This window comes from Aptenodytes forsteri, unplaced genomic scaffold, assembly GCF_000699145.1.
Source record: "Aptenodytes forsteri isolate BGI_AS27 unplaced genomic scaffold, ASM69914v1 Scaffold107, whole genome shotgun sequence".
NCBI classification, from domain to species: Eukaryota; Metazoa; Chordata; class Aves; order Sphenisciformes; family Spheniscidae; genus Aptenodytes; species Aptenodytes forsteri.
Window position 1 is genome coordinate 887,662 of NW_008794118.1, and position 8,835 is coordinate 896,496.

The 8,835-nt window shown below is 46.4% G+C and overlaps 1 protein-coding gene across 1 annotated transcript in view; it reads left to right on the plus strand.

Annotated features, from left to right (window-relative positions):
• The first annotated feature begins 944 nt into the window (after positions 1-944).
• Positions 945-8,835, plus strand: part of CAPN6 (calpain 6) — a 72,500-nt gene continuing 64,609 nt past the window's right edge. The window contains exon 1 of the mRNA XM_009276542.2: positions 945-1,027. The gene's annotated coding sequence lies outside the window, so the exon portion shown is untranslated. The remainder of the gene's footprint in view (positions 1,028-8,835) is intronic.

The window sequence follows — 8,835 nt, forward strand, 5'->3', positions numbered from 1 at the left end:
GAGAAGTTTGTTGCACCAAAACCATTTCTTAATGAGAATTTATTTTTGTTCTCTTTTTTATTGTGCCACAGCACAGAGAAATGTATTATTTCCTGAGCTCTAAACTATGTTGTTACCCCCATGAAGCGATGTATCTTCCTTTACTAGCACAGGGAGAGGAGCAAGACAGGATGAGTGCTTGAGTGAGGATGGGCAGGTTCGTGATGGATCAGCGATCAAAGAGAGCTGGTTCACAGTGGTGCAGAGCCCAGGAGCAGCTCAGCCTCCTTGGGGCTGAGGCTGGGGACCTCTGGAGTCTCTTCTGTGGTTCTCCCAGACAGGGCTTCTTCGTCATTCAGGTTGTTTTCCCCTCCACGAGTGAAACGGGAACAGCAGAATTAGATGGTTCTAGACTGAACAGTCAAGCCAGGAGAAAGTACCTGGCAGCGTGCGAGAGCTGTCCCTGAGGCTGCTACAGGCTCGCCACAGTGCTCAGAGTCAAGGGCACAAAGCCACCCACCGGGTTTTCTGCATCTCCTGGTCTGCACAACCCCATCCGGCTGTGAGTCCCACAGAAGCCCTGTGCGACGGCCTGGATGGGTCGTTATCGGAAGGGACACACTGAGGCAGAGGCATTGACGCTGGCTTTATTCAAGTGAGGAACAGCGTGCAGCCTAATAAGGAGTATAACTTTTTCATGGTGCATAATGATCTGCCCTGTTTTCCATACAAAAAAATGCCTACAACTCTTGCCAAACAGCCTTGCCTCATCTCCTTCTTTAAAAGTTCATTCACGGTTACAGCCACAATCGCAGCTAACAAACAGTTTACCAGGAGTAAACAAGGCTCTGCATTTTGGGTCAGCTCGGAAGGTTTCCTGGTGTCCCTGTGACTCATCACTGGAAGGGTCATCCCGAAACACACCCCCCTGGTGATGTGATCTTGGTACAGTCCAAAGAGTTCCAGGTTAAGAAGCCGAGGGGATCTTTGTTTGCAGGAGTCATTTTGGAGTTTGATGTGCCTCAGAGCAGGGACAGACCTCAGCCAGGTAAGTGCCAGAGGTAGCCTGTAAACTGGTATTTACTTCATTTGCACTTTTGTCACCAGGGTGAAAACTCTCTGTATTACTAGTCATGAGTACTTCAGTCAGCACAGCGAGAAAATGCTTTCGTCTACTGCAGTAATGTACCTTTCTTTCAGAAAGCCACATCTAACTTTGAGCCAAGCGCTCATTGTGATTTATTGCAAAAGCATGATTGCTCTCATTTCTTCTGGGATAACCACTCTATCACTAGTCTTCTCTCTACAGGCATCATCAACAGTTATACCGAAAAAAGGGGCCAGACTGATAAACTGTGATTTGATCTCAGTGCTCATATAATTCCATTCTCCGTACTGTCTCTGATCTCCCAAAATACTGTCAGTTCTCTCTGTGGATTCTTTCATTGTGAAATTCAAGTGCGTATTTTACTTTTTTTGTTGTTGTTGTTCTTGTGAAGGAGAGATTTTTATACTGTGCCTAAAATAATGGATAAGTGGATACATAAAATAATGGAGGGGCCTGATAGGGAGTTACCCATTAATTTACAATCATGGTCTTTTTTTAAACTAACTTTTATGAAAAGGCAGAATGGAGAGATACTGGAATTCTGAAGAAAGTTGTTTCCTGTTGTTTCAGCATAAAAGCTTGGCTTGAACGAATCAACTGACATTGCTGTTAGCGTTTTCTTTGGAGCTTGTTACAGATCTCTTGACTTGGATTAATGTTAATTGCAATAATTGGCATCTACCATACTAAATTACTTTTTTTTAAATTCAAAACCGGAATTGTACCTCTCTAGTTAGCTGCAAATCTGTCTGGTTTTGAAGCTAAGTGGAACCCACTGAAGGTCAAGTTTTTTGAAGTATGCAGACACCTGTGCGCTTTGGAAAATCCTGCCTGCATATCCTTAAAAATATGTCCCATGGCCACTTTGTGTTTTCACTAAAAAGAGAGACGTTGTATTAGTTTAGCTAAAGGATCGAGCTGTGCTAGGATTGGATGCCGTGCAATATACACAGCACGAAACAGGACTCCTTTCACTAGAGAAACAAAGTGGCAGCATAAAATGAGCAATTGCTGTCCTGAAATAGAAATGACCACCCTGAGTACTTGCTTTTGAGTCCTGTTGAAAAGGTAGCATGTGCTCACAGTGCCGGTGCACGGCTGTTTAGAAAAGCATTTTAATCTTGCATGTCAGCTGCAGGCAAATAGGCGCATGTTGATCTGTAGTGCTGTATATTCATCTTCGTACCATCACCCAGGCTGCTCTAGGAGTCAGAGACCCTCAGAGTCCAGATGTGCGGAGAGTTTTGAATCTCTGAATGCTGGCTGAGATCTAGCAAGGGACTCGAGCATTTGCAGTGGGGACAGAGGCAAAATGCTGGGGCCCTAAGGCTAAGATGTAGTCTAAAAAACTTCACTCAAGCCGCTGCTTAACACCTAAACTTTTATAGTGCCACACAGTCCTACAGCTCATGTACTTTGTGTGCCCTTAATTTAGTACATGCTCAGTACAACAGAGCTGCTCGGTGCACTGTGGATTTCCAGGTGCGGCTGCCAAACAAACTGTGCTCGTGGCTGGGCCCCTTGGGGTCGTGGTGCAAGAGGCCTTCCAGCAATTTGCTTGTTACATGTGGACAGGACCGAGAGCCACACAAAACACAGTGGCAAAACCCCCCACTTTTCTAGTTTGGTTGAAGGCAGCGGGGCAGCATGTGCTGCTTTTTGACAGCAGTAGCCTCTGCCTGAGAGCACTCGTTGAGAAGTAATTCTCTGTTCGGTGTGAGCAGAGTCGGGCTGCTGGGCTCCCCTCGGGGGGCTGACCTTGGCACCCAGCCGCAGCCCTTCCAGCTGCAGGTGTGCACGGCAGGGGGAAGGTGAGCTGGGAGTGTGGCTGAGCTCAGTCCCTGGTAGCCTGGTCCTTACAGCATTTAGTTGAACTGAAGGAAAGGAGCCCTGGGTTTTCGTCTCTGCTCACAATGTTCTTTAAGCATTTTAGCTATTGAAGGTTTCACCTGGAAACCAATCAGTTGGAGGCAAAAGTCTGCTCTGCTGCTGACTCCATTCTTTTTTAAATCTTTGCCTTTGCCCAAGGGGAGAGAGAAAATGGTTAAAAGCTATTTCACAGCCAACCATACTGGGATAAACTCCCATAAAAAAGGCAAGGAGGGGAGAGAGAGAGTAAAGCCAGAGTTTACCCTCTGTGAGTGTGTTCTGCCAGGACTTCGAGTGGTTTTGACCATGAAATCAGCATTGTATCACTGAGTAATCCCATGCACACGTGCATGTTGATTTCGCTCAGTTTTCAAGCTGAAAAGATCACACACACACCCTGACCATCAGCCCTACAAATTCAGCCTCCTTCTGCTCCTGCCAGATGGAGTCCTTCCCCCTTGGGCATAATCACCTGTAAGTGCAGCTTTTCTCAGCTGCTGTTTGCTCTGCCTGTCCAGCCCCAGCACTGTCAGTTCATGCCCCTGAACGCTGCAGCAGCTGTGCTTCTTACTGTGGGATGGGGGGGCTGCAGCGCGCAGTTAGCCCGCGCCTCACCCCCCAAAGGGCTGCAGAGCGTTTGCAGGGCATGAGCCCTGACTCCAGCACTCCCTTCCTGAAGGGTAAGAATGGGCTTGCATTTGATCTCACCAGGAACTGACTAGAAGAGAGGTGGGAGACAGAACAAACTGAAAATCAACGACAGGGTTCCTGGCGGAGCTCCTGCTCAGCTCCCGGGCTTATGGGAACAGCAGGCTTGGTCCTGAACTGACACCCACCCTCCTGAGCCATCTTTCTTGGACACAGGCTTTGCAGTACGAACTGCATTCTGGCTCCCAGCTAAAGTGCCATAGAAAGTCTCTCCGTCCCAGTGAGACCTGAAAGAAAAGCCTGGTTAAACACCATCCCTGAAGAGTGAGACCTGAAAGAAAAGCCTGGTTAAACACCATGATGTTGCAGTGCAAGTGTTGTGATTCATTTTATTGCAGCAAAGCTTTGGTTTGTAGCCAGATGATTCTGCCAGTCCTTGATGCCGTCTATGAAAGCAAACAGGTTGTGGCCAGTCCTGTTCCTGGTGTCCAGTTAGTCTCCCCTGCATTTCTGCTCAGAAGTGATAGGATATGGGCAGATATTCTCAGATGAAAATATGTGAGTTTTCCTCTCTCAGTTTTAATGCTAAGTATGGCAAAACTGCACAGCAGAACAATGTTGGCACCTTCCTATTTCTATGAGAAGACAAATGCTTGTGTCTCCTTCCCTTAGCCAATTCTTGAGCTGAGCTAGACAGAGAAACCTTTCTATGCCTATTAAAGTACTGAGTTACAGAGGCCATAAAATAGTCAAATTAACCTTATTTTGTTGAAAAATCCAAAAGCTGGATGAAAGAAGGGTTAATGCTGCACAATCACATTATCCCCAGAGCACGCAATAAAACTTGGTATTTCATCCAAGCAGGGAGAGCATTGCCATCCAAAACAACTGAGAGGCCCTGGGACCACGGTCATTAATACTGGACCGGGTGCTATTAAATTATCCTGTGCAGCAAATTTGATCCAAATTGAATATGCTCTTACTAATGCAATTGCATATCCACACAATACAGATTTAACGCTGACTTTATATTCTTATATTGGCTTATGCAGAAGAAGAGAGGATACCCAATCCAGCATAAAGACTCCCAGTGCAGTTAGTGTGTTGAACTGTTGAAAGAATTTGAATGAACAGATTTCTCCAGTAGCGATGCTCTGTGTTATGGGCAGTGATGCTTCTGATGTATCAGTAGCAGTGGAACAGCCAAGATCATGAAACCGCAGCATATGTGAGGTGGAAGCTTTTCAACTGCTTTAAATTCCCCCGCACTCTTGATAAGAATTTGCAAAGTCACTGCTTTGTAAGGACCTGTGATCATTCTGCACAGGAAGAGAAGGCAATAACCTTTTCCAGCTGGAGCCCTGGAAGTGCCTTTAATTAGTGTTACAGAAAACCAGTTCAGAGTAATTTAAAGCTTTTGGCTGCAGGGCTGCTTTTTGAGAAGCACGCACTGATTTGATTGCTCTGAAGCAAGCTATGAGTTTGGAGGAAGAGATGTTTGGGAAAATACTAAACTGTGTTTGCAAACAGTTAAATACTTGAGTCTCTGTTTTGCTGTCACAGTCCAAACAATTGGCTTGGAGGCTTGGTGATAAGTCAGTATTGAAAGAACAGAGTTTAGATTTGGGAGGGTTTTATATGTTGTCAAGACAGGCACACAACTGCAGTTACAAAAGAGAAACCCAAGACCCAGGTGTTGGTTGTTGTTATTATCGGTAAGGTTACTGTTTGCATGAAACAAAAGCAAGCTTGGTACCTGCAACTGGATAATAATCTTAAAACCAAGATGCTACCTCAGAGAACAGCATATGCTGTGTGTAGCCTTTCTGGCATCCCTCTGTGGTTTTCCCAGATGGGGGCTCCTGGAACAGCAGGAATGTGGTCCCGAGGTTGGGGTGTGCCTGAGCTTCAGCAGTTTCATCTCAGGATCCACTTGCTGGAAGAAGCAGCTTCGTGTTCAAAGTTGTGTTCAACTGTGGCATTAAATACTGGCTAGAAATGCACTTTGCCCTTTTAGTCCTGGTGCTGGGCATGGAAATTCCTTTGAGTCCTGCAACTTGGAACAGAAAAATGGGGTGCGTGATAAAATTTATGTGTTACAATGTGTCAAGCCTCTTCCTTGAAGAGGAGTTTCATCTAGAACAGAGGGTTCACTGCAGCTGCTTGGCAGTGTTCGCTTTGGGACTGAAAGTGCTGGTTTTTGTTGAGGCGAACCCAGCTCTGTTCCGTCCCTGCGCCCCTCCTGCAGGGATGGGAGTGGGAGGGATGCTTTCGTATGCAAGCTAGCTCGCTGCTGAGGGGTGCAGTTGGCTTAACAGCTGCAGTAACTTCTCCCTCTGACTTTTTACCCTTTGTGTCGCTTAGTTACACAGAGTAACAAAAATGGACTGAGAAAAGATGACTTCTTCTGTTAGTTTTTGTGTGCTTATTGCATGAATTTAATGGTAGCGAGGGTGTAATTTTCCCTCACACGCCTGTCTGGACAGTTAGTCAGTCTTGTTTGTTGTGGATCTTCCATGTAGCAGCTGGGGAAGAGAAAGTTTAAGACAGGAAAATGTGAGTGTAAAGAAATACTATTCGGTAGTGGAAATAATACTTGAAGCTCATCTTAATGCTTTTGTGAAGAACTGGATTTCAAGTGAATGTCCCTTTAATTTAAGGCTGCTAATAACGCCAGAGCTGGTATTTGCCACTGCGTGGAATGTGATTTAGCTGTACTCTTGCTGGCTCTGACAGGGGGAACCATCTCTGAGTATTAACTGTAAGTAAAAATGAAATGCTTCTGTTGTTAGGCTGAGGAGGGGACTCTGCAAGTAGAGCCTGATTGAAAAGGGGACCTGGACTGGCTTGTCTTCACCGCTCTGCCAAAATCCTTTTTCCAATCAAAATAGGAATCTCACTGGAAAAAGAGAGGGTCAGAGAAAGACTTTAAAGCTCAGTGGTTGAAAGCTGAGAGATGTGGGACCTCCTGTACTCCTGCTGATATCAAGGGGGATTGCCATGGTGCTGTAGAAACCTTGGGATCAGCTGTGGAGCTGTTGTGCTGCTCAGAGACTGGAAAAGATAAAAAGCAAAACTGTAATTGTATATGGTCAGGGAAATAAACCAAAAATATAAGAATGGCTGACCTGTAGAGCTGTTCGGGTTTTTTTTCTCCCTTCCTCTCTCTTCTGTCCCTCCCCTGGAGTGGTCCCTTTCTCTCTACAGCGTATTAGAGGGTCTCCGAACTGTGGTACGGTATTTTTAGGACTGTGGTTCTTAGCCCTCGTTACGCTGTGCACAGCTCGCTCTGTATCACATGACAGCACAGGGAGCCCTGGAAAGAGCGGCTGCCAAGCCGTGCTTGGTGTTTCCTCGGCGCAGCTGTACGTTATGAGTGTCAGCCGAACCAGAGGTAAATCTGTTGGGTGCAGAGCAGGGGAAGCTGTGCTACTGTGTACTGTCAGCTCGAGAAAGGAGGAGGGAGCGTGGTTCTTAGCTTGGGAGCTTCGATGTTCAACTGAGAGCCAAAAACCTGGGAGCTGCTTCAAAAATAAACCTTGGAGTGGGAGCCGGGTGCCTGCTGTCTGTCTCAGCCAGGTTAGGCCATGCCCTGGTAGGTGAACACCCCAGGAGAGGAGGGGCTCAGCTGTGGTCCTCCATCCTCAGTGCTCAAACCACTAGGCTATTGTATAGAAACTGCATTTACATTCTTTACTGTGGACTTTCCAACAAGAAAAAGAGACTTCTGTTGTGTTTCAAAAGGGTGGTTTTGGGTTCCTGCGAAAGTGGGTTCCTACTAGTTCACCAGGTGGGTGACGGGACTTCAGTTCAGCTCCAGAGCTCAGTGTCTCCTGGGTGGATGGGAAGCAGCCAGCAGCCAGGCTTCGGCAGCCCCAGGAGCCTGAGTCCCTTCCTAAGACACGGACTCAGTCGTTTGCTCAGGATGGCACGGGGAGCCTGGAGAGGGGCGGGTTAACAGCCTGGCGGGAGAAGCGTCCTCCTTGTTAGCGTTCCCCTTGGCGAGCGCTGCCCCGTGGAGCCCAGGGTGAGGCAGGTAGCGGCTTGATTTCATGTGCTGTGCTTTATGACCACATTCTGTGCATTCCTTGTTGAGGCGTGTGTTGTGCTTTATGACCACATTCTGTGCATTCCTACGAGACTGGCTGTTGTGTAATAGGGTGTTAATCCTGGAAGGACTCACGTTCCAGTCCAGCAGATAGAAGGGGAGAAAGGGTGGGGGAATGAGGTCATTAAAGACCTATCTCTATGAATTAGGCAGTGACAGCTGAAAACCTTATCACCCAGGGGCTATTTTAAAAACAAGCATATCTTGCAAATAGGCTCAGTTTAAAATGTTAGTTAACTCATGGGGAACTTTTAATAAGCAAGAATGCCCGTTATCATGAAATAATCTATATCCCACCCAAATTAGCCAAACCATTTAATTTTTTTTTTTTGTCCCTGAGCTATCTTTGGATAATTGACAAGTTGTTCTGCACTTGAATTTGAAGAACTGGTTTGTGGGGGGAAGCAAGTCTATTTGCCTTGCCTTGGGAGGCCATCTGCCGAGTGAGATGCCTTGTGACTTTTTTTTTTTGAGGAAGATAATTAGCAAGAAAATAGCCCTTAAGAAAAAGGAAATTGCTAAAAATGGCAGAGTATCAGTGAGCCATTTTGGTTTTGAACAGTTCATTTAAATGTGGGGGTTTTTTAATCGAAGCTGGATAACACAGTCACTAAGGAATTCCATGGCGCAGTTCCGGAAGGGGGAGCCTTGGCCTGGCTGAAGGCATAGGAATTTTTCTATCGATTCCAGCAGCATCAGGATTTGACTGAGAGTCGTTACAGTCCTGATATAAGCAAAATTTATTGCTGGATTTTTGCCCTGAGAAAGGATGGAGAATGAGCTGACATTTGAAGATTTGGCTGGTTGAAATATCATGAATAAACTGGTTCTTTGTCCTATTGCTTTGCCATGTAAGATTCTGCTGGTAGAAAGCAGGTGGTACTTACACTTATGGGTAGATTACTCTGAGAGTGGTTAGGAGGCTTTGGAATGGGTGCAAGAATGGCAACAAGGTAGAAGAGCACTTCTGAATACTCTCCTCATTCCCATGAGTGGAGGCATTAGAGCGGCATTTCTCATCCTTGAAGGACCATCTTATTTATTTTGGGGTGTGGGGGAGAGGAGTGAGGGGTGGGGGGGCGGAGAGAGAGCGGGAGAAAGGGAGGGAGGGAGTGAGGGGAGG